The sequence below is a fragment of the Heptranchias perlo genome, unplaced genomic scaffold, assembly GCF_035084215.1.
Source record: "Heptranchias perlo isolate sHepPer1 unplaced genomic scaffold, sHepPer1.hap1 HAP1_SCAFFOLD_60, whole genome shotgun sequence".
In the NCBI taxonomy this organism is placed as follows: domain Eukaryota; kingdom Metazoa; phylum Chordata; class Chondrichthyes; order Hexanchiformes; family Hexanchidae; genus Heptranchias; species Heptranchias perlo.
The window spans coordinates 2918165-2944542 of record NW_027139623.1 but is presented as its reverse complement, the minus strand read 5'-3'; the positions used below and the strand labels follow the sequence as shown (position 1 = coordinate 2944542).

Genomic DNA, 26378 nt, shown 5'->3' with positions numbered 1-26378 from the left:
CAGTACCAGAGACTGACAGATACAGAATAAATCCCAAACTTGCATACAGTACCCGAGACTGAAAAATTCAGAATAAAACCCACAATTATTTACAGTACCAGAGACTGACAAGTACAGAATAAACCCCACACTCTTGTACAGTGCCAGAGACTGTTAGAAACTGAATAAACCCCACACTCACATACTGCACCAGATACTGACAAATACAGAATAAACCCTACACTCATGTACAGTAACAGAGACTGACAGAGACAGAATAAATCCCACACTCGCATGCAAGTACCCGAGACTGACAGATACAGAATAATCCATACACTCATGTAGAGTACCAGAGACTGACAGGCACAGAATGAATCCTAAACTCTCACACAGTAGCAGAGAGTGAAATATAGGGAATAAATCCCGCTCTCACATACAGCATCAGAGACTGACAAATACAGAATAAGCTCCACACTCATGTGCACTACTGGAGACTAACAGTTACAGAATTAATTCCACACACATATTGATTCCCGGCTGTTTAAAACCATCTTATTCCGCTCACTGAGGGAATGGCGCCCACAGGCCGAGCTGGGGGAGGGGAGCGCGCATGCGCTCTTCTGCTCACGAACAACCAGCGCTGGTGGCGGGGCTGAGTCGCGCATGGTTTAATTCCCAATACAAAAATCGATAGAAACTTTCCCCAATTGGAATTTTTCAGCGTCTGAGCAAAGGAAGAGGGGCTGGGGGAAAGGTCAGAGGGAATGGGGTCCACAGGCAGTGCAGGAACAGACACCAGAATGGAAAACAGATGGGATTCCACCAGTGCCTAACGCTGCAATCCAGACTGACTTTACAATCTCTAACTATTAAACTAGATGTTTCCATCCCTGCTGTTTCTCTCGGTATCTTTTGATGATAAAGAGCCTTTCAGAGATGAAGTGGGCGGCTGTTGAATGAGCCAATGGATTCTGTTCATTCTTGGACTCTTTATTGATGAAGCTGACGGGAGAGGAAGAAACTGGGGGGAGGATTTCTCAAACCAATCATAGAATCATAGAAGTTACAACATGGAAACAGGCCCTTAGGCCCAACATGTCCATGTCGCCCAGTTTATACCACCAAGCTAGTCCCAATTGCCTGGACTTGGCCCATATCCCTCGATACCCATCATACCCATGTAACTGTCCAAATGCTTTTTAAAAGACAAAATTGTACCCGCCTCTACTACTGCATCTGGTAGCTCGTTCCAGACACTCACCACCCTTTGAGTGAAAAAATTGCCCCTCTGGACCCTTTTGTATCTCTCCACTCTCACCTTAAATCTATGTCCCCTCGTTATAGACTCCCCTACCTTTGGGAAAAGATTTTGACTATCTACCTTATCTATGCCCCTCATTATTTTATATACTTCTATAAGATCACCCCTTAACCTCCTACTCTCCAGGGAAAAAAGTCCCAGTCTGTCTAAACTCTCCCTATAAGTCAAACCATCAAGTCCCGGTAGCATCTTAGTAAATCTTTTCTGCACTGTTTCTAGTTTAATAATATCCTTTCTGTAATAGGGTGACCAGAACTGTACACAGTATTCCAAGTGTGGCCTTACTAATGTCTTGTACAAATTCAACAAGACATCCCAACTCCTGTATTCAATGTTCTGACCAACGAAACCAAGCATGCTGAATGCCTTCTTCACCACCCTATCCACCTGTGACTCCTCTTTCAATGAGCTATGAACCAGTACTCCTAGATCTCTTTGTTCTATAACTCTCCCCAACGCCCTACCATTAACGGAGTAGGTCCTGGCCCGATCCGAACTACCAAAATGCATCACCTCACATATATCTAAACTAAACTCCATCTGCCACTCATCGGCCCACTGGCCCAATTTATCAAGATCCCGTTGCAATCCTAGATAACCTTCTTCACTGTCCACAATGCCACCAATCTTGGTGTCATCTGCAAACTTACTAACCATGCCACCTAAATTCTCATCCAAATCATTAATATAAATAACAAATAACAGCGGACCCAGCACCGATCCCTGAGGTACACCGCTGGTCACAGGCCTCCAGTCTGAAAAACAACCCTCTACAACCACCCTCTGTCTTCTGTCGTCAAGCCAATTTTGTATCCAATTGGCTACCTCACCATGGATCCCGTGAGATTTAACCTTATGCAACAACCTACCATGCGGTACCTTGTCAAAGGCTTTGCTAAAGTCCATGTCGACCACGTCTACTGCACAGCCCTCATATATCTTCTTGGTTACCCCTTCAAAAAACTCAATCAAATTCGTGAGATATGATTTTCCTCTCACAAAACCATGCTGACTGTTCCTAATCAGTCCCTGCCTCTCCAAATGCCTGCAGATCCTGTCTCTCAGAATACCCTCTAACAACTTACCCACTACAGATGTCAGGCTCATCGGTCTGTAGTTCCCAGGCTTTTCCCTGCCGCCCTTCTTAAACAAAGGCACAACATTTGCTACCCTCCAATCTTCAGGCACCTCACCTGTAGCTGTCGATGATTCAAATATCTCTGCTAGGGGACTCGCAATTTCCTCCCGAACCTCCCATAACGTCCTGGGATACATTTCATCAGGTCCCGGAGATTTATCTACCTTGATGCGCATTAAGACTTCCAGCACCTCCCTCTCTGTAATATGTACACTCCTCAAGACATCACTATTTATTTCCCCAAGTTCCCGAACATCCATGCCTTTCTCAACCGTAAATACCGATGTGAAATATTCATTCAGGATCTCACCCATCTCTTGTGGTTCCGCATAGTAGAGTTTAGAACTGAATCCAACCAGAGTCAGCAACTTCAGGGGAGGAGAGGGAGGGGATCCAGTGAGTGTAGAACTGAACCCAACCAGAGTCAGCAACTTCAGGGGAGGAGAGGGAGGGGATCCCGAGAGTGTAGAACTGAACCCAACCAGAGTCAGCAACTTCAGGGGAGGAGAGGGAGGGGATCCCGTGAGTGTAGAACTGAACCCAACCAGAGTCAGCAACTTCAGGGGAGGAGAGGGAGGGGAACCAGTGAGTGTAGAACTGAACCCAACCAGAGTCAGCAACTTCAGGGGAGGAGAGGGAGGGGATCCAGTGAGTGTAGAACTGAATCCAATCAGAGTCAGCAACTTCAGGGAGGAGAGGGAGGGGATCCAGTGAGTGCAGAACTGAACCCAACCAGAGTCAGCAACTTCAGGGGAGGAGAGGGAGGGGATGCAGTGAGTGTAGAACTGAACCCAACCAGAGTCAGCAACTTCAGGGGAGGAGAGGGAGGGGATCCAGTGAGTGCAGAACTGAACCCAACCAGAGTCAGCAACTTCAGGGGAGGAGAGGGAGGGGAACTAGTGAGTGCAGAACTGAACCCAAGCAGAGTCAGCAGCTTCAGGGGAGGAGAGGGAGGGGAACCAGTGAGTGCAGAACTGAACCCAGTCACAGTCAGGATCTTCAGGAGAGAGAGAAAAGTTAAAAAGAAGGAAAAATGTTGGAGGTGGTGCGATGGGTTTAGATTTCAGCAGAGGGAGGAGGGTGAGTGTGTGGACGGGGATTTACAGTCTGGGGGAATGAGCGGGTAGAATGTTCCATAGAAACTGGAATTGCCTGTTCTGAATTTCTATCCTGTATTCACAGTGAGGACTTTTGTTATCTCCTTTTACAGGGTATTATAAGGGGAGGATTTGCAGACAAGAAACTCAAACCAAACATCACGTCAAGATCTGACAGTCACTCTATTCACCAGAACCTGAAGATTATCGGCCTTAAAATATAGGAGAAATGTTGATCTGTTCTATCTGTGGGAAAACATTTCAAACATCACTGTGACTGCAATAGCAGCGAGACACACACACACGATTGAGAGTGTTCCAGTGCACTGACTGTGGGAAGAGCTTTCACCAGTTCCACAGCCTGAAGAAACATCACACCATTCACAGTGGGGAGAAACGAGACACGTGTTCTCTGTGCAGACGAGACTTCTACTGATCTCCAACGTGGAGAGAGAGAAGGACACCTGCACCATGGAGAAACCGTGGAAATGTGGGGACTGTGGGAGGGGATTCAGTTACTCATCCCGGCTGGAAACTCATCGACGCAGACACACTGGGGAGAGGCCGTTCACCTGCTCCGTGTGTGGGAGTGGATTCACTCAATCTTCCCACCTCATTGAACATCAAATTGTTCACACTGATAAGTGTCTCTTTAAATGTTCTGTCTGTGAGAAAAGCTTTAAAATAAAAAGTGATCTGCTGACACACCAACGCACTCACACTGGGGAGAGGCCGTTCACCTGCTCCGTGTGTGGGAAGGGATTCACTCGGTCATCCAGCCCACTGATACACCAGCGGGTCTACACTGGGGAGAGGCGATTCACCTGCTCCCTGTGCGGGAAGGGATTCGCTCAGTCATCCACCCTGCTGACACACCAGCGAGTTCACACTGGGGAGAGGCCGTTCACCTGCTCCGTGTGTGGGAAGGAATTCACTTGTTCATCCGGCCTCATTGAACACCAACTTGTTCACACTGATAAGAGACCCTTTAAATGTTCTGACTGTGAGAAGAGCTTGAAATGAAAATGGGATCTGCTGAGACATGAACGTATTCACACTGGGGAGAGGCCGATCACCTGCTCCGTGTGTGGGATGGGATTCACTCAATCTTCCCACCTCATTGAACATCAAATTGTTCACACTGATAAGTGTCTCTTTAAATGTTCTGTCTGTGAGAAAAGCTTTAAAAGAAAAAGTGATCTGCTGACACACCAACGCACTCACACTGGGGAGAGGCCGTTCACCTGCTCCGTGTGTGGGAAGGGATTCACTCGGTCATCCAGCCCACTGATACACCAGCGGGTCCACACTGGGGAGAGGCGATTCACCTGCTCCCTGTGCGGGAAGGGATTCGCTCAGTCATCCACCCTGCTGACACACCAGCGAGTTCACACTGGGGAGAGGCCGTTCACCTGCTCCGTGTGTGGGAAGGAATTCACTTGTTCATCCGGCCTCATTGAACACCAACTTGTTCACACTGATAAGAGACCCTTTAAATGTTCTGACTGTGAGAAGAGCTTGAAATGAAAATGGGATCTGCTGAGACATGAACGTATTCACACTGGGGAGAGGCCGATCACCTGCTCCGTGTGTGGGATGGGATACACTCAGTCTTCCCACCTGCTGAGTCACCAGCGGGTTCACATGTGACTGCAGGGGTTGGATTCTCCTGTTATTGCTGATGTTAATCACATCCAGGACTGAACAGTTGGGGTTTGTTTCTGATGTTAATAATCCCTTTAACTGGGCTGGCGTTTAATATTCTGTACAAGTGTCAAATAAATCAGCTTTCTTTTAAACACAGTGTTTCTAGTCCTTGATATCTCGATGATAAGACAAGCTGATTGAGGACTTATGATGAAGTGAGTGGAATCCATCTTAGAACTGAGTTCCTCCACCATTTTAAAAGATGGATCTACAAATGTCCAACTCTGACAGGACAGAAAATTCTATTATATCACACGGTCCACTTCAATCAGGCTGAGCAGATTTCCACTACCCTTGTGTGGGAAAGAGTTTCCTGATTTCACTCCCAGACACCCGAGCTCTAAATTTAAGTTTATGTCCTCTTGTTCTGGATTCACCGACCAGAGAAAATAGTTTCTATTTCTACCCTATCGAATCCATTTATAATTTTAAATATCTGGATCAGATCACCCCTCAACCTTCTAAACTCAAGGGAATGCAAACCAAGTTTATGCAACCGGTCCTTATAATTGAACCCTTCAAACCCCAGTATCATTCTGGTGAATCTGCACTGTCCCCCCTCCAAGACCAATATATCCAATATGTCCCAGCACTGACTGTGTGTACAACAGGACAGAGTGTTTCAGCACTGGCTGTGTGTAAAACAGGACTGGGTGTCCCAGCACTGACTGTGTGTATAACAGGACTGAGTGTCCCTGCATTGGCTGTGTGTATAAAAGGACTGAGTGTCCCAGCACTGACTGTGTGTATAACAGAACTGAGTGTCCCAGCATTGACTGTGTGTATAACAGGACTGAGTGTTTCAGCACTGACTCTGTGCATAACAGGACTGAGTGTCCCTGCATTGGCTGTGTGTATAACAGGACTGAGTGTCCCAGCACTGACTGTGTGTATAACAGGACTGAGTGTCCCAGCACTGACTGTGTGTTTAACAGGACTGAGTGTCCCAGCACTGACTGTGTGTATAACAGGACTGAGTGTCCCAGCACTGACTGTGTGTATAACAGGACTGAGTGTCCCAGCATTGACAGTGTGTATAACAGGACTGAGTGTTTCAGCACTGACTCTGTTCATAACAGGACTGAGTGTCCCAGCACTGACGTGTGTATAACAGGACTGAGTGTCCCAGCACTGACTGTGTGTATAACAGGTCTGAGTGTCCCAGCACTGACTCTGTGTATAAAAGGACTGAGTTTCCCAGCACTGACTGTGTTTATAACAGGACTGAGTGTCCCAGCACTGACTGTGTGTATAACAGGACTGAGTGTCCCTGCATTGGCTGTGTGTATAACAGGACTGAGTGTCCCAGCACTGACTGTGTGTATAACAGGACTGAGTGTCCCTGCATTGGCTGTGTGTATAACAGGACTGAGTGTCCCAGCACTGAATGTGTATAACAGGACTGAGTGTCCCAGCATTGACTGTGTGTATAACAGGACTGAGTGTCCCAGCACTTACTGTGTGTATAATAAGACTGAGTGTCCCAGCACTGACTGTGTGTATAACAGGACTGAGTGTCCCAGCACTGACTGTGTGTATAACAGGACTGAGTGTCCCTGCATTGGCTGTGTGTATAACAGGACTGAGTGTCCCAGCACTGACTGTGTGTATAACAGGACTGAGTGTCCCTGCATTGGCTGTGTGTATAACAGGACTGAGTGTCCCAGCACTGAATGTGTATAACAGGACTGAGTGTCCCAGCATTGACTGTGTGTATAACAGGACTGAGTGTCCCAGCACTTACTGTGTGTATAATAAGACTGAGTGTCCCAGCACTGACTGTGTGTATAACAGGACTGAGTGTCCCAGCACTGACTGTGTGTATAATAAGACTGAGTGTCCCAGCACTGACTGTGTGTATAATAAGACTGAGTGTCCCAGCACTGACTGTGTGTATAACAGAACTGAGTGTCCCAGCACTGACTGTGTGTATAACAGGACTGGGTGTCCCAGCACTGACTGTGTGTATAACAGGACTGAGTGTCCCCGCACTGACTGTGTGTATAACAGGACTGACTGTCCCAGCATTGATTTTGTGAATAACAGGACTGGGTGTCCCAGTACTGACTGTGTGTATAACAGAACTGAGTGTCCCAGCACTGAATGTGTGTATAACAGGACTGGGTGTCCCAGCACTGACTGTGTGTAGAACAGGTCTGAGTGTCCCAGCATTGACTGTGTGTATAACAGAACTGAGTGTCTCAGCACTGACTGTGTGTATAACAGGATTGAGTGTCACAGCACTGATTGTGTGTATAACAGGACTGAGTGTCCCGGCAATGAATGTGTGTATAACAGGACTGGTTGTCCCAGCACTGACTGTGTGTATAACAGGACTGAGTGTCCCAGCACTGACTGTGTGTAGAACAGGACTGAATGTCCCAGCATTGACTGTGTGTATAACAGGACTGAGTGTCCCAGCACTGACTGTGCGTATAACAGGATTGAGTGTCCCAGCACTGACTGTGCGCAGAGTGCAGATGGTGTGTGGGAGGAGATAAATGGGTGGGTTCGATTCCATGATAGGGTGGAGTGACATGGGGTTGTCGGTGGAGAATAAATCGGTTGGAGGAGGTTACAGAGATATGGAGAGGGTGAGGACCATCGAGGGATTTGAAAACGAGGACGAGGATCTTAAAATCGAGGCATTGCTGGACCGGGAGCCAATGTCGTAACACACGAACAGAACTTGCGGTTCACTGCCCGGCAGACAGGTGGAGAAGACATTGATGTCCATGGGGGAACAGTCAGGGTCACAGCAGCAGTTGAGGTCGCAGACTCCGCCAGTCATGTCACAGGTACAAATGGGAACGGCTGGAACAAGACACACACAGTGAGATCTTACAACAGAGCACGGACGGTCTCAAAGACCACCTCCCTCCCTTGTCTGAATCCACGATCGCCGTCTTCACCATCTCCCAAAATCAATCTGCAGACTTATCCTCCCACTGCTTTCTACTCACCGAATTACAGCTTCCAGATACCCAGCACAACCCACTTAATAATAATAATAATTATGAGGAGAGAATAGAGAAGCTGGGATTACTCTCTTTGGAGCAGAGAAGGTTCAGGGGAGATTTACCAGAATGGTCCCGGGGATGAGGGACTTCAGTTACCGGGAGAGACTGGAGAAGCTGGGATTGTTCTCCTTCGAGCAGAGACGGTTAAGGGGAGATTTAAAAGAGAGGTTGAAAATGAGGAGGGGTTTTGATGGAGTCGATGGGGAGAAACTGTTGCCACTGGCGGGAGGGTCGGTAACCAGAGGACACAGATTGAAGGGAATTGGGAAAAGAGCCAGAGGGAGATGAGGAGAATGTTTTTAGGCAGCGAGTTGTTCTGATCTGGAATTCACTGCCTGAAAGGGCGGTGGGAGCAGATTCAATAATAACTTTCAAAAGGGAATCGGCTCAATCCTTGAAGGGGGGAAATTTGCGGGACTGTGGGGAAAGAGCAGGGGGGAGTGGGACTAATGGGATCGCTCTTTCACAGGGCCGGCACAGGTGCGATGGGCCGAGCGGCCTCTCTCTGTGCTGTTTGATTCTCGCTCACTTTTGGGCTCCGACCCACGGCCCGTTTGACGGGGAGGCGGGAGAGTGACTCCCCCCCGAGCCCAGCTCGACACCGGGCGCTGCCAGAGTGGAGATTCACGGGGCCCGCAGGAGGACCCGAAGAACTCAGGCGGTCTCCCCCCCCCTCCCCTCTCAGGCCACTCCCGGGTGCGGGCCCTCCCTCTGTCGGCCTCGCCCCCGCCCACAGCACCGCCCGCCCGAGGCCTGTTGCTGAGGGAACGCGGCACAGCGACAGCGCGGCGCATGCGCGGCGTCCCTGGGGCCGGTGCGGCACGTACGCGTCGTGACATCAGCGCGCAAATGTGAATGACGCCGCCGCCTGTCACGTGATGGGAGGAATCAGCCCAGGAGCATGGGGGGAGGGGAGAGCTGTCAATCAAAGGACCCGGATTCAACACTCACTGCGCACAGAATTAATTTAAAAATGCAAAATCTGCAAGAATGAAATCAAAATAGAATTGAACAAAAAAAGCAAAAAAGTGTCAATGAAAAATTCGGAATTAAAAGCTGAAATGTCCAAACTCACATCAGGCTGATGGTCTGGGTCCTCCTGCCACTATTCGTCTTTTGTCCCTGGGGCACAGGATGAGCAGAATGTTTGAATGTCACTTTTTTAATGCAGAGGGCGCTGGATGGATGGAATGGACCAGCGAGGGAGGCAGTGGGGCCTGATTGTATCAGCATATTCCAGAGAGTTGGCTAAGTACCTGATAGCGGCACCTTGGGATATGACAGCCGAGAAATTGGGATCTTCAAAATTATTTTGGTGCATGTGCAGTAGTTTTTAGTGATTGGTGTACCTGGACACCCAAACACTTTTGCTCCCCTGCAGTTCATAGTTTCCCACTACTCAGAAAATACTCCTATTTCTCACCTGGTGCCTGCAATCGATGCTCTTTGTATAACTCCCCACATCTTTACTGTCCGGCAATATCTCCACTCTTCACTGTCCAATAATAACAGACACGGTGAAACAGGAACATTGTTTTTTGTATTTCAAAGTGTAGTTTATTTCATAAAATTTATGGATACACACAGTTCAATGTAAATATCACAGTTACAATTCAAAAATACACAATACAGATCGTATACACTTAGACTCCGTTATTACATTTCAAAACACAGTACATATCTTCTAATACGTGCAGTACAATACAAGGTGAAATGGCCTTATACGGTGACCTTTCCCCATAGAGCCTTTGCATCGGCCGCACCTCACTTCAATATGTCCCACAACACTTATTCCTGGACATTGGAGTGTGTCAGTGGGCAAGACTTAGTCGTGGACAGCTCCTTCAGCTGGATGACCAGCAGGGTTCTGGTGGTCCAAAGGACCTCCTTCACCGAGTTGATGATCTTCCAGCAGCAGTTGATATCTGTCTCAGTTTGCGTGCCAGAAAACAGCCCGTAGAGCACGGCGTCCTGTGTCACCGAGCTGTTGGGGATGAACCAGGACAGATACCAACGCATCTCTCTCCACACATTCTGCAGGGAGGGGCAGTCCCCCAGGAGATAGACGATGGTCTCGCCCCCCTGCAACCTCGTGGGAAGCTCACGGTGGCGCTGAGATGCTGTGTGCTGGAAAGACGGCACTGGGAGGGCCCTTCTCACCACCATCCAGGCTGCATCCTGGTGCCTGTTGGTCAGTTCCGGCGATAAGACGTTCCACTAAATAGTTTCAACCGTCTGATCAGAGAACTGACCAACCGGATCTACCCTCCCCTTTCCCTGCAGGACACTCAAAACATTCTGTGCCGTTCACTGTTTGATGGCCTTGTTGTATAAAGGGTTAACTTCACGACAAGTGGTGGGGTACGGTCTCGCTGGACGAGACATCATGCATCTGCTCGGCCAGCGTGGCCAGACCCAACCTTCTCAGTGTGGGGACTGTCACTACCTTTGGTATCAAACCCCAAACTTGCTCCATTTGATTACACGGTTTGTGGGTGTAACAGGCAGAGCTGCAGCCTTTCAATTTACACTCATCTGAAGTTCCCTTGAACCATCCCTTTATATAACTATCTTGCCTCAAAGTTGGAATTTGACTACTTTCTGTGGGATTTAAACCTTTTTGGATCCGGGTCAGTAAAAATTCTCCGAACATCTTCTGCTGGTGGGACCTCGAGGGTATCGGTGAACAAGGCGGCCAATCAGTGATTCGGGCCAATCAGTGATTCGGGCACTAGACACATTTACGTCTTTAATTCGGTCTTTTGTTTGGAAGAGCCCTGGACTGTGATGGGTGTAAACTTTAACCTTCTGACCTGCAATGATGTGGAGGGACTTAGAGAGGGCGCAATAAAGTGGAAGTACCTGCCTCTCTCATTCTGTGTAGATTAGCTCAGCTCCCTGGAGACGAGTTGATGTAAAATTAATGGGATTAGTCTTAGCATGATAGACTGGCCCAAGCATGGTGACGGAACTCTCTGATGAGGAAGGGGTAAAGGGCACAGTACTTTGTATAATGGGGGCGGCAAGCATCGGACCAGTAACAAGTCTAGTATTAAGGGTGATGATGGTATTGGTGTGGCTCTCCGTTCACTGCCGTTCGACTCCCTCCCGAAGTAGCCCATACAGGGGAGCAGCAATTTCTGTATAGTAAGAGATACAATCCCCACACAATCCTGTCATACCCAGAAACAAATACAGGGAGGTCTCATCATTGGACCGTGGTAAGCAGGTGATAACCTTGACTTTATCCTGGTCCACAGACCGGGACCTTGCCTCTAGGATGACACCAAGGAACTTGATATGAGGTTTCATCAACTGCAGCTGAGTAACATTGATCCTAAGTCCAGAGGATTCCATTCGATGGGAAACCTCACTCACCATTCGCAGGTGCTCTTCCCGTGTCTCGGTATGTATTAGGATTTCATCCACATATTGGATGACAGCCCGGGGATTCCCGGCCCTGTCGAAGCTCCTTTCATGTGAGCAGGGAAAATAGCGGGGCTGTTGTGGGAACGTTGAGGGAGGACGGTCCCAGTGTACTGATGTCCTTCGAAAGTAAAGGCGAATTTGTACTGTGAATCGGGTTAGAGCGGGAGATTCCAGAACCCGTTCGAGATATCTCTCACTGAATACCAGTGAGACCGATGGACCATTCGAGATATCTCTCACTGAATACCAGTGAGACCGATGGACCGTTCGAGATATCTCTCACTGAATACCAGTGAGACCGATGGACCGGTCGAGATATCTCTCACCGAATACCAGTGAAACCGATGGACCATTCGAGATATCTCTCACCGAATACCAGTGAGACCGATGGACCATTCGAGATATCTCTCACCGAATACCAGTGAGACCGATGGACCATTCGAGATATCTCTCACCGAATACCAGTGAGACCGATCGATCAGCTTGACTAACATCTCTGGGTATGAGGCCAAAATAGGACTAATTGTTGGAGTATATTTGATTAATTGCTTGTAATTATCTTTTGCTCACAAAGCACCATTTGATTTGCACAGAGTTCCCCCCTGATACACCATAATTTCCTGAACACCCCTGGTGCTCTAAACTTATTTTTGTCGTTCGCAAGCTCTCCACTGCCTCTCTCAGATAGGGGGTCCTGTCTCTATAGAGGGGGTTATCACCTTTTACCCGAATACACTGAACAATTCGCCCACGTTCATGTCAGTGTTTGGAAAACACTGCCTGATGCCTTTCACACACCTGCCGAACCTTGCGTTCAGAGACGTAGAGGGTAATTTCACCTTCAGTGCTTGGGCGGTAAACTGACGCAGCTGAATTTAAAATCGGGCCGGTTCTATAAGGGGCGGGTGATCCGCTCTCCCATTTCAGTCCCCAGCGATGGTGGAAATTTCCCTCCACGTGATGTGAACGGATGCAGTTTGAGACAAAGCACGACTTGTGGGGTTCGAAGATTAATACTAGGGCGTAGGTCAGGAAAGGTGTGGTCGATCTTATGTATCTCGGCCTGGCGGGAATGGGGTGGAAGAGGCTAGTAAATGATGTCAGGTCACTTACCGCCCCTTTAATACTGTCGTTCCTGCCTCCGCCATCGTGGGTAGGGTCCTGAGAAGAGCGGCCTGATCAACACCCTCCTGTTTCCGGTCAGGCCACGTGTTACATGTAAATCAGTGTATTATGACTTACGGGGAACTTCATTTAATGTTGGGCACAAATGGTTGGAGGAGCCGCCCTTTCGATGGGCATTGACTGGTCCAGAACACTGAGAAGTATCTTTTTAACTCATATTTTTTGGAGTAAGGATGAGCCGGAGAGCTTTCCCTTGGCCTGCTGCGGCCGTGAGAAATCTCCCGGCCCCTGATTGTCTCAGAAATGTATCAGGAGGTTTCCTTATAGATCTGTGTAACCAGGCCCAGCCTCATGTCCCATTAAACTCCCTGCAGTGAGTAAACATTGCTGCACAACAGCTCAGAGAGGAAACGATCTCCAGAACTCCCCACTGGAGTTTGAAATTACATTAATATTTTACCAGTTAGTAACGGTCCGGGTGTTGGTCCATTATTATTCTGTTCTGGTCATCACAAATGTCCCAATGAACAGGACGCTGTCTGACCCTGACAGCTCACCCTCAGTCCATCACACCGGGCAGTCTGTGTGATGGGAAACAATCATCAACCGAAAAAGAGGATTTGATTTTATTCATTTCAGGATTAAACAGTTAATATTGAAATCATATTATTTCCAGACTAATAACAGCAAAAAATGTCATGTTAGAATCACATCTTGTATCATTTCACAACACCGCATTTGTTTGATAAATTATAATTTCTGTCTGGTATTTCCAAATTTATGTGAAGTATTAGATTGATATCAGTTACTTCAGTGAACTCATTGATGTCAATGGAGAGTAAAATCAGGCGTGGTTAATAAAGGGCGCCCGATTGCCTACCGCCCGTCTTATGCCACCGAAAAACGTGAAAACCTACTCGAATGGACTTTAATTTTTGAGGAAATGTATTCAGATGTTTCTATATTTAAAAAATGTAACAATTAGATTCAGTGGGTATTTCAGCCCGTTCTTCAGCTCCTCTCTGAATTTAGTCTGAGTCACAGCATAAATACACGTGTTGGTGCAGGAACTGAGAAGTTGAAGCATCAATCCGGCTGACTCAATGTCACTGGCCGTATAGTACTGGGCGTTTGTTACACGCAGAGAAATAAAATAAAAAACTTCTGCGCTCCATAACAATATAAAACTGCCTGATATACAGCAGAGTAAAATAATGGATTTCCTTCGGTTCTCCATCTCTGGATCCTTGTGATTCTCTCCATTGCTGCGGCCCCGGAGTCCCCTGCGGACTCTATTGGCCGCTAAAACGTGCCTGGCGGTGAGAACATTGAACAGTAAAATCAGAATGAATGGGAGACAAGGCATTAATGCAAGATTAAACAAGTCAAACGCAGCAAATGTGGGTGAAGTGAAAAATGTAGGTTTGAAGACACAACCCCGGGGTACATTGTCCATTATATATTCCGGGTCTACTGCAAAGTACCAGGGAATGCTGAGTAAACAGCTCAGCGCACTCACCACCCCGATAACAACAGCCGCTGTTTTCTCGGTGCAATATTTTGTTTTCAGCTTCTGACAACAAATGGCCACAAATCGATCAAAGGTGAAAACCACTGTGAACCAGACAGAGGCCGCCGTGGCTGTTAGAATCAGGAAGAAAATGAAACGACACACGGGGGTAATGGTCAAGAATGAAACTGGGAAATAAATATCAACAATGCGCCACATTATTACATCAGTGATAACGACCAGGAGATCGGCCGCCGCCATTCCCACCAGGTAGCGAGTGATACATTTGGAGAGTCCGCACTTTCCTCGGGACAGGATCACAATCGCCACCAAGTTAACTGTAAGAGAGAGAAACAGAAGCAGAGAAATTACTGTTCAGACCTGGAGACAAAGCAGCAGTTTGAGAGGATCAGGGTGAAATTTCCAGCTTTGTTGCTGCATCAAACGGTGGAAACTGATTTACTGACCTGGGCAGCGCTTTCGGACAGAGAAATGTTTTTAAATACAATGATCAATAAGGAATTGGGAAATTGATACAGAAAGTTAACAAAGTGAGCATCGGATCCACTGGAGGAGCCGAGTGAGGGGGCAGTGCCGGTGGGAAAGTGGGAGGTGTTTTACTGAGTGGGAATCCAACGGGTGAAATCCAGATTTGGGCTCCTGATGGACGGGAAAGTGAGCGAGGGTCGGGAAGGTAAGGGGACAGGGGGAGGTGCTGCTAATTTGTTGCTCTGGGTTGAGAGAGCTGACAGGAGCTGGCTCAAAACGGGAAAGACCGAGATCCGAGTCGGTGAGTTTGAAACTTCGAATACGCATGGAAAAGGCAGCTGGAGGCGGAGCCAGTGATTGAAATTGGGAGGGAGACAAAGAAAAATGACACGTCGGAGGGGAGGGGAGTCAGGAGCAGTTGGTTTGGGAAAGAGGATAAACTGAAGCAACAGATGAGATGAGAGTGGGAGGAGAGGCGGGGATTCACAAGGACAGACTGCAACAGAGTGTTAGAGGAAATCAAGTCTACAGGTCTCAGTAACACAAAGCAATTAATAAATTCAACTTTTAACGTCCGTGGTTATTGGTGTCAGGGAACAGCTCGTTGGTTACATAATGTTTCAATAAATTTACTTTGCACATTCAATTGCAATTAAACTCGAATGTATTCTTTAAGTTAGCCTCGTTCTTTATTGAACTAAGTTGACATATAGCTTCTCGAGTACAATATCCTAATAAATCAATGCGATCAAGAAATCACTGATTTTATTATTTAAATACATTTCAATTATGTTTATATATTCAATCAGTAAACAAGTAAAAGGAACATTCACATAAACAGACTGAGGACCTGATAGCGATAAACACACCCGGAGAGAGTACAATAAAACTCTCACAATCTGACAACATCCTGATAACACTTTCAATTCACATTTTTCTTCATAATTATACTGGAAGTTTCAGCAGTTAATTCCGATGAATTATTCTCAACGCTGCCGTTCCCCCTCTCTCCACATCTCATTCTCTGTGTTTGTGTGTCTCTCTCTGTCTCTTTCTCTCCCGTCCCTTCTCCACCTCCCTTCTCGTTTTCCTTCTCAGTCGCGTTCTCGATCGTTCCGCTCTGTCTCTCCGCACTCTCTCTACTCTCTTTCTCAATGTCGCTTTTCACACCCGAGTAAATCCTAACTTCCTGCGCCTGCTTTCTCTTCACCAACCCCGTGTTCCAACGATCCTATTCTTAATGTCAGTTTGTTCAATGGTGAAGCCTCTGTGAAAAGTTTAATGTTTCTACAGATCATTCAAGTCTCCACCTGTTCACCTACACTGTTCACTTCATCTGCAATGTAAGGAATAAAGACAATCGAATGCCTCTTCCAGACACACCTCACAATAATTGAAATTCCTTCTACTGAATTATAAAGTAAAGCGTTAGATGGCGGCATTGTTCAATTAACAAAACGCCAACATCACCGCTGCTGCAAAAAATCTACAGATAAATAGAAGGGCTCATGATTCCAACAGATAAAGTGCAAACTGATACTAAATAACCTCAAAACATTGCATTTTACAGTGAATTCATCGACAGTGAAGCAGAGAATGAGATGTGAAAGAATCAGCAGCAAACTCAGTTCAGTAACCAGAACTCTGGAGCTTCTTCAGATACACACACAATGAAATAATATTTCATAAGAGTGATAACTAATAAATACATTGAAATCCCAGTTAAACTGAACCATGTTATTGTGGGGGGAGGACATTGCGCTGCCTCCTTTTAACACTGAGACCGTGAGCTGTCTCATTACCAATCACTGAAAACACATTGATGAAAAATATTCCAGGTCAGATTAGTTCCACAACATGAAACTGTTAACAGCTCCTGATGGTCTGATACCAGCTCTTAGCCCAGACATCTGATTCCAATGCTTCAAGTGCAGAGAATAATCGAGTAACAAAGCCAGGGTTGGATAAACAACGTTCACTATAGATAAAATGCAATTGCTACAGGTCCGACCGTTTGAAGGGTAGACCATTATTCCACAATAAATTCAGTGCACAGAATAATCCAGTAACAATGCCAGGGTTGGATATGCAAAGATCATAAAATCATGCAGAACCCTGGTTAGAGCACACCTGGAGTACTGTGAGCAATTCTGGGCACCGCACCTTCGGAAGGACATATTGGCCTTGGAGGGAGTGCAGCGTAGGTTTACTGGAATGATACCCGGACTCCAAGGGTTAAATTACGAGGAGAGATTACACAAATTGGGGTTGTATTCTCTAGAGTTTAGAAGGTTAAGGGGTGATCTGATCGAAGTTTATAAGATAATATGGGGAACGGATAGGGTGGATAGAGAGAAACAATTTCCGCTGGTTGGGGTTTCTCGGAGTAGGGGGCACAGTCTAAAAATTAGAGCCAGACCTTTCAGGAGCGAGATTAGAAAACATTGCGACACACAAAGGGTGGTAGAGATTTGGAACTCTCTTCCGCAAACGGCAATTGATACTAGCTCAATTGCTAAATTTAAATGTGAAATAGATAGCTTTTTGGCAACCAAAGGTATTAAGGGATATGGGCCAAAGGCAGGTATATGGAGCTAGATCATAGATCAGCCATGATCTGATCGAATGGCGGAGCAGGCACGAGGGACTGAATGGCCTACTCCTGTTCCTATGTTCCTATAATAGATATAATGCAGCTCCTACAAGACCAAGCGTTTTGAATTTAATGACATACCATTATTCAACAATATATTCAGTACAGAGAACAATCCAGTAACAGTGCAAGGGTTGGATATACAATGTTCATTACAGATATAATGCAGCTCCTGCAAGACTGAAAGAGCAGAGACTTTAAACCTTCCATCATTCAACTGATATAAGAGAAGAGGTGACTGCGCAAAACATAGTGGGAGAAAGAATAATTAGCCAAATACAGCAGCTCAGTTAACACCGATTTGCAATATTCACAGATGAGATGACGGCTTACCTGGAACTCCAATGGCTGCAAGAACAGGATAGTAAATGCGTTCGATCTGCAACAATACTGGATATTCCATTTCTGTGAGAAGCGGTGACTTCTGTTGATCTGAAAACCGCAGCTCCAGAAGGCACTCTGGGCTGATACATTGCAACGAGCTTAATTTATACAGGGGATTAATCTCCACTGACACGGTTATACCCCTGATCATTGCTATTAGTTACAGTCACCTGAACAAACACATTACATCAGCAGCTTTGTCTCCCATGTAAATAATGACGAGAATATATCACAAACATCTCAAAGTCCAGCACATTATCTTAATGAGACCTCTCTCAGGAATAAAGTTAAAAGCTGTGCTCATAAAGGACTGGTCCAACAATCATGAGCGGCTCCATTTGCAGTTTTCATATAATTGTATTGACTAAGGAGACAGTAACGGAACATTTAGATAAGCATAATTTAATAGGACAAAGTCAGCATGGCTTTATGAAGGGGAAGTCATGTCTGACAAATTTGCTTGAGTTCTTCGAGGATATAACGTATAGGGTGGATAAAGGGGAACCAGTGGACATAGTGTATTTAGACTTCCAGAAGGCATTCGACAAGGTGCCACATAAAAGATTATTACTTAAGATAAAAAATCACGGGATTGGGGGTAATATTCTGGCATGGGTGGAGGATTGGTTATCGAACAGGAAGCAGAGAGTTGGGATAAATGGTTCATTTTCGGACTGGCAACCAGTAACCAGTGGTGTTCCACAGGGGTCGGTGCTGGGTCCCCAACTCTTTACAATCTATATTAACGATTTGGAGGAGGGGACCGAGTGCAACATATCAAAATTTGCAGATGATACAAAGATGGGAGGGAAAGTAGACAGTGAGGAGGACATAAAAAACCTGCAAGGGGATATAGACAGGCTGGGTGAGTGGGCGGAGATTTGGCAGATGCAATATAATATTGGAAAATGTGAGGTTATGCACTTTGGCAGGAAAAATCAGAGAGCAAGTTATTTTCTTAATGGCGAGAGACTGGAAAGTACTGCAGTACAAAGGGATCTGGGGGTCCTAGTGCAAGAAAATCAAAAAGTTGGTATGCAGGTGCAGCAGTTGATCAAGAAAGCCAACGGAATGTTGGCTTTTATTGCTAGGGGGATAGAATATAAAAACAAGGAGGTATTGCTGCAGTTATATAAGGTATTGGTGAGACCGCACCTGGAATACTGCATACAGTTTTGGTGTCCGTACTTAAGAAAAGACATACTTGCTCTCGAGGCAGTACAAAGAAGGTTCACTCGGTTAATCCCGGGGATGAGGGGGCGGACATATGAGGAGAGGTTGAGTAGATTGGGACTCTACTCATTGGAGTTCAGAAGAATGAGAGGCGATCTTATTGAAACATATAAGATTGTGAAGGGTCTTGATCGGGTGGATGCGGTAAGGATGTTCCCAAGGATGGGTGAAACTAGAACTAGGGGGCATAATCTTAGAATAAGGGGCTGCTCTTTCAAAACTGAGATGAGGAGAAACTTCTTCACTCAGAGGGTAGTAGGTCTGTGGAATTTGCTGCCCCAGGAAGCTGTGGAAGCTACATCATTAGATAAATTTAAAACAGAAATAGACAGTTTCCTAGAAGTAAAGGGAATTAGGGGTTATGGGGAGCGGGCAGGAAATTGGACATGAAGCTGAGTTCGGATCGGTCAATGCCCTGTGGGTAGCGGAGAGGGCCCAGGGGCTGTTTGGCCGGGTCCTGCTCCGACTTCTTGTGTTCTTTAGATTTGTGGTTGGGATCAGATCAGCCATGATCTTATTGAATGGCGGAGCAGGCTCGAGGGGCCGATTGGCCTACTCCTGCTCCAATTTCTTATGTTCTTATGTTCTTATGTTCTTATGTTCACTCCTGCCCATTCATTTATAAATTTTACAGATTTCACCGCGTCCACACTGAATCCAAGGACAAAAGCAGACCCGTTTCACTATGTACCTGCAGTTTCCCAGTTAAAATATGTATTTTGAGTCTCTGACACGGGGACAGTTCAAGGTCACGCTTAGGACTGTGCGTGATTTCAGGGGTCACTGAAAGAGTTTCATTGCCATTCCTCTCTCCGTTATTTTCCTGCAGATATTTACCCGTTTATTTTATATTGGTTGAAGGCTGCAGTAAAATTGTTCCCGTGCAACCCCGAGCTGAGCTCATGACCCGATTTGACCTCCATCACAAAGGCCCCGTGCTTCCCTCACCCGCCTCCATTCCTTCCTCAGCATATTGCCATTCAAACCCTCATTAATCCCTCTGACCCTCCAGACTCCATTCCTCCAATGCACGCCTGTCCGGTCATTCAGCCTCCTCCTTCCAACCAGCACCAGGTCCTGCTTGGCCCCATTACCCTCACTGCCTCCCACTTCCCGATTGCCTGACGTTTAACATTTTCAGCATGGGGTTTAAATCTCTCCATGGCCCACCCCTCCCCATCTCCGCCCTCTCCTCCACACCGACAGGAAACCCACCCGTGACCTCCTCATTCATCGATCATTGGCCTCTTTTGGTCGGATATCCCTCGCTTGGTTCCACTCACCTATCTGATCATAGCCAGGAGAAGCTTCTCTTCCCACCCTATCACCGTTATATCTGATGTCTCTAAAGGTTCAATCCTTTGCTCCCTCCTCTTCCTCATCTGCATGATGCCCTTTGGTGACATTGTCCGCAGACATGGACCAGCTTTCAGCTTTACGCTGACAAAACCACCGCCTCTCTTGACCCTTCCAATGTCTTTGTATTGTCATAGCAGCATTCTGTTTTGGAGGAGCCATAATTTACACCAGTTAAAAATTGTGAAGTCAAGATCTTTGACCCCCTCCCAATCTCCACATCCTTGCCACTGATTCCATCTCCAACCCTCTCTTTTTGATTGGTGAGTCCCTCACCAATCACCCAGTCCTTACTGACCTGCATTGGCTTCCAGTCTCCGAAGCCTGTAGTTTATTTTTTATTGTTCCTTGCACTTAAATCCACTAGGGCCTCACCCCTCCCTATCTCTGTAACCTCCTCCAGCCCTGCAGCCAATGCCAAATACCTCCCTATCTCTGTAACCTCCTCCAGCCCTGCAGCCATTCCCCCACCTCACGCGCTTGTGCATCCACAGTTAATTTGCTCTACTTTTGACAGCCGTGCCTTCAGCCATATCCACGCTCCAGAATGCCCTCCCTATGCCCCTCCATCTCCCTCTCCCCCTTTCTGGTATCAGGCATGGCTCAGTGGTAGCGGTCTCGCTTCTGAGTTGGAAAGTTGTGAGTTTTAGTCCCACTCCAGAGACTTGAACACATAATCCAAGCTGACACTACAGTGCAGTACTGAGGCAGCACTGCACTGTCGGAGATATCGACTGACGTAAGACGCGTTAAACGGAAGGCCCATCTACCTTCTCAGGTAGATATAACAGATCACACGGCAATATTCGAGAATAAACAGAGGAGTTCTCCCCAGTGACCTGGGCAATATTTATCCCTCAACTAATATAACTGAAACCGATTTTTTGGTCATTTATCTCATTGCAGTTTGTATGAGCTTGCTGTGTGCAAATTTGCTGGCGCGTTTCCCACATTACCACAGTGACTACACTTCAAAGTGCATTTCATTGACTGTAAAGCATTTTGGGACGTCTGGGGGTCTTGAAAGGCGCTGTATAAAGGCAAGTCCTTTCCTTCTTTCAGACCTTCCATGAAAGCCATCTCTTGTGTCATGATTTTCTCATGGCGCCAAATATCTCCTTCTTCAGCTGGAGTTCCATATTTGTCTGATTATACCTCAGTAAATCGGATTGGTCTAATTATCTATGCGGGGTTAAATGCGCTGTTTAAATGCAAGTCGTTATTTCTCTGAGTTGTAAATTTTCAGTGCATTTGCTACGAACAGCCAATCGAAACCTTATAGTAGTGTCGTCACTGTTGCCCACGTGTTCCCCCACACAGAAGTCTGATCCGAGCTCAGGCTCGTAATAAAACACTTGATTAAATATATGGTTACCTCGTGAAGGATTTTGGACCTTTCAATATGGATCTTTCACTTGCTAAAGGAGCAGAGTTTGGTTCAACACAGGATGGAACACAGAATTGCTAGACTTGACTATTCAAGACTGCATTCTGGGAAGATTGAACAAGTTCAAAAGGTTTTATTATTGCTTCAGATTGTTTAGAAGTCTAACTGAGACGATGTACTTGCGTTGAGGTAAGCGGCGAGGTTAAAGTTAAGACAGCTGCCGAGCTAGGAATTGAAGTCTGTGGGAAACTGTCGTAAACTTCAGATGCTGCAGCAACAGTTTGTTTGAACCATGGGAAAGAGAGAGAGGGAAAGGAGAGAGAGTGAAAAGTTCCAGCAGCTTGTTTTTACCAGCGAGGATGGGAAAACATTTCTCCTCATTTCCCCTCCAGTTCTTTTGCCAATTATTTTCAATCTCTGTCCTTTGGTTATTGACCCACTTGCCGGTGGAAACAGTTTCTCCCTTTTTGGCTGCCCAAACCCCTCATTATTTTGAATACCTCTATTAGGTCTCCCGTCAAGCTTCTCTGCTCCAAGGAGAACAAACCCAAATTCTCCAATCTCTCCACATAACGGAAGTCCCTCTTCCTTGGCATCATCCTAATCAAGCTCCTCCGTACCCTCTCCAAGGCCTTGCCATCTTTCCCAAAGTGTACTGTCCAGAATTGTACACAACACTCAAGCTGAGGCCTAACCAGGTCAGCGTGACTTCCTTGTGTTTGTATTCAATGCCACTATTTAGAAAGCCAAGTGTCCCATTCACTTTCATAGCTGCCTGTTCAACTGGCCGGGTCGCCTTCAACGATTTGTAAATATGCACACCCAGGCCCCTCTGCTCTTGGATCTACTGAAAATAGTACCATTTATCAACTTGCCCTGTCACCTTCAAAGATTGGTGAATATACACCCCCAGGTCCCTCTGCTCTTCCACCCCCTCAAAATAGTACCATTTAGATGCTACTGGCTCTACACGTGGTTCCTCCAAAAGTGCATGAATTCACTCTTATCCGCATTAAATTTCAACTGCCATGTGTCTGCCCATTTTGTCAGTCTGTCTATGTACTCCTGAAGTCGGCTACTATCCTGCTCACTGTTTATGTTTCGAATTTTGGCTACAATTGTGAAAAGATCCTCTGAGGCTCGCCTCACCTTTAAACACAAGGACAGGCAAGACTTCCGCTACCTCGTGAAAAACCTAATGCTCGGCACAGGATAGCATTCAATGGAAGAGCGCACGCACCGTATCAATGGTTTCGAACCCAGGGCTGGATTGCGGGCCCAGTGAGAGATTATTCCACTTTGACAGATTGGGGAGGACCTGGGACAAGAGTTTAGACTACGCAGAGGTTGGAATAGGGTGGATTTTAGGCGGTTCTCCTTTTCCCAGTGAGTAGTGAGCCTCTGGAATGCGTTGCTGGCTAGTGCGGTGCGTGCTGACTCTCTGCCTGCCTTCTCCAGGGAGCTGGACCGGTTTTTGGCTGGGGCAGAGGTCACAATATATAAAAGGTAAGAGGATTTACAGTTAGTGTCCGTACGATCCATGTGATCTCCTGGACTGGTTTCGATCACCTGAGGAGGTCGGGGAGGAATTTTCCAGTGTATTCTATCCCTTAAAGGCCCTGGATTTTTCTCAGGATCTTTGCCTCTCCCAGGAGATTACACGGCTGCGGGCGGGTGAGGGGGAGTAAGTGTCAGTAATGATGCTCCAGCAATCCCGAGTGAGGGGCAGGCCTGATGGACCAGCTGGTCTTTTTCTACCCGTCATTTCTGTTTGTTCGTCTACATCCCCAGCTCGTCAATGTGTTTTCAATGAATCGATCATCACACAAACCCACACCTGGGGCATGTGCTGCGTCTGTCTTTAGTGAAACGAGACTCATTGTCTCTGTGCCTCACGTTATTCTCCTCTAAATTTCAAGGGCTCGAAATATTCTTGCAGGCCTCTGCTACAATGTGCCTGAGAATTTCTAGTCCCGTCCAGCCGTCTGCTACGTGTCTCGGTGGCTGTTGTCCGCTTGGAGCACAAGAGGAGATGACTTTCAACCCAGTAAATCATTGGGTGGTCTTAAGACAGTGAACACTCAGTCCTTATACCCTTGGTTATAGGTCTATTGGATTCGGGGTTGTAGCTCAGTGGTATAGCGCCTGCTTTGCGTGTATATATTTCTGGGTTCAATATCTAACATCTCCAAAATTTATTTTCACCAGAATGTTCCACAGAAAGATGAATCGTGCTTTCAGAGGGAAGCGAGTTCCAACTTCTGAGACAAACATTCAATTGTCCCGGAGCAGGACTTCATCTCACGGTCCCCTCAGCTGCTCAGCTCATACCAGCCGCCGACTGACCGGAATTCAAAACTCGAACCATAAAGTGCTTGGAGAGAGAACCCGGGACCTCATACACGCGAAGCACGCGATCTATCACTGAGCTACATCACCAGATAGGGAAGACCTCTCACCAAATATAAAAGGACTCAGTGCCTCACTTTCCTAAGGCCATCCGAGGATTTACTGGGCTGAAAAGCATCTCCTTTTGTACTCCAAGCAGACAACTATACCGAGGTATGCGGACCTGATATATACTCAGAGACTCAGAGTAATGAGAAAGGGGGCGTTGAGAAATAAGACTGGGAGAGGGGGAGAGCCACCATGGGCTGTGCTGTAACCATCCTTCCGATTCGAGGGCGCAATTTTCGTACGTTATCAGTCACTTTGCCTCTGATTGGACGGGACTAGAAATGCTCAGGCACATTGTAGCAGAGGCCGGCAAGAATATTTCGAGTCCTTGCGCTTCAGAGGAGGGCAACTTAAGGCTTGGAGAGTATTGCGTCTCATTTCACTATAGACGGATGCAGGACTTGCCCAAGGTGTCGGTTTGTGTTTAAAGATCACTTCACTGAAAACTCCTTGACGATCTGGGGTTATAGACCTGCATGACGGGCGGGAAAACAGTTGGTTCATCAATCCTGCCCCACATGCCTGGAGCATCGTGACCAGACATTTCCTCCCTACAAAACCCGCCCCACCCACCGGAAACATGTAATCTCCTGGGAGCGGTTACAAATCAGAAAAACAATCAAAAGCCGATAATGAGGGCGAATTCTGGGAAATTCCTCCCCGACTCCCTCAGGCGATCGAATCGAGTTCAGTGGATCACACTGACCATGTGTAGGTTAACTGTAAAACCACTCACCTTCTATATGATGCGATCTCTGCCCCAGTCAAGAAATGGCCCAGATCCCTCGAGAACGCGGAGGGAGTCAGCACCCACCACACCAGCCAGAATTGCATTCCAGAGACTCACTACTCTCTGGGAAAAGAAGAATCACCTAACATTAAGAATATTTTTACCTCTGTGTGGTCTGAACGCCTGTCAGCTGCTCCTCCCCAATCTGTGAAACTGGATGGTGGTGAACCTGTGGAATTCTCGACCACAGAAGGCTGTGGAGGCGAAGTCACTGAATATATTTAAGAAGCAGATAGAGAGATTTCGACACACACAAGGCATCAAGGGGTATGGGGAGAGCGCGGAATTATGGTATTGAGGTAGCGGATCAGCCATGATCCGATTGAATGGCGGAGCAGGCTCGAAGGGCCGAATGGCCGACTCGTGATCCTATTTTCGATGTTTTAACAACTCCGCACGCAATCCAGCCCCAGGACGGCAGTCATTTCAAAGGCGCGTGCGCGCTTCCATTGAATTTTATCCTGTGCAGAGCATTTGCCTTTTCTCGAGGTGAAGAAACCCTTTCCTGTCCTTGTGTGTGAATGTGAGGTGAGGACAAGAGGGTCTTTTCAAAATTTCAAACATAAATAATTTGGAAATGCCGGGGATTGAACCCGGGACCTCATACATGCAAAGCATGCGCTCTACCACTGAGCTACAGCCCCTCTGCAAAGCTGGGGATGTAGACGAACATACGGAAATGACGGGCAGTAAAAGACCAGCTGGTCCATCAAGCCTGCTCCTCACTCGTGATTGCTGGAGCATCATTACTGACACTTGCTCCCCCTCAAGTGGAATTTCAGCTCCGTCTCTCCCGGACAACGAGATGCCCAGTCATCACACGTGCTCCAAATGTTCAACCTCTGCTTCAGTTCACGGGGTTTCTGCTCCGCTTTACTTTGAACTTTCCAAAAAAAAGTCAGCGGAAATAAAAAAATACAATTGCCAATAGTCAGTGACGAGGCTGACATCCAACCTCTGAATCATAAAGTGAGATGGATGAATGACACAGCGTCAAACAAGAGCTGGGACTGCTCGCTCGACATTGCACTGTCACATATTCCGGTCAGTCGGCGGCTGTTATGAGCTGAGCTGCTGAGGGGACCGTGAGATGAAGTCCTGCTCAGGGATAATTTAATGCTTGTGGAGCCTCAGAAGTTGGAACTCGCTGAGCTCAGAAAGCGCGATTCGCCTTTCCGTGCGTAATTCTGATGAAAAATATTTTTGGAGATGCTGGGGATTGAAGCCAGGACCTCATATATGCGAAGCATGCGCTCTACCACTGAGCTACATCCCCCGATGAAATAAATAGCTACCCAACGAA

The 26378-nt window shown here is 46.9% G+C and overlaps 2 non-coding genes and 1 pseudogene across 2 annotated transcripts; 1 reads left to right on the top strand and 2 right to left on the bottom strand.

The window, feature by feature from the left end:
- Positions 1–26378, top strand: part of LOC137316718 (zinc finger protein 229-like) — a 346515-nt pseudogene that overhangs the window by 5381 nt on the left and 314756 nt on the right.
- Positions 25648–25719, bottom strand: trnaa-ugc (transfer RNA alanine (anticodon UGC)). Its single transcript has one exon. It is a non-coding gene; the product is annotated as a tRNA-Ala (tRNA).
- Positions 26280–26351, bottom strand: trnaa-cgc (transfer RNA alanine (anticodon CGC)). Its single transcript has one exon. It is a non-coding gene; the product is annotated as a tRNA-Ala (tRNA).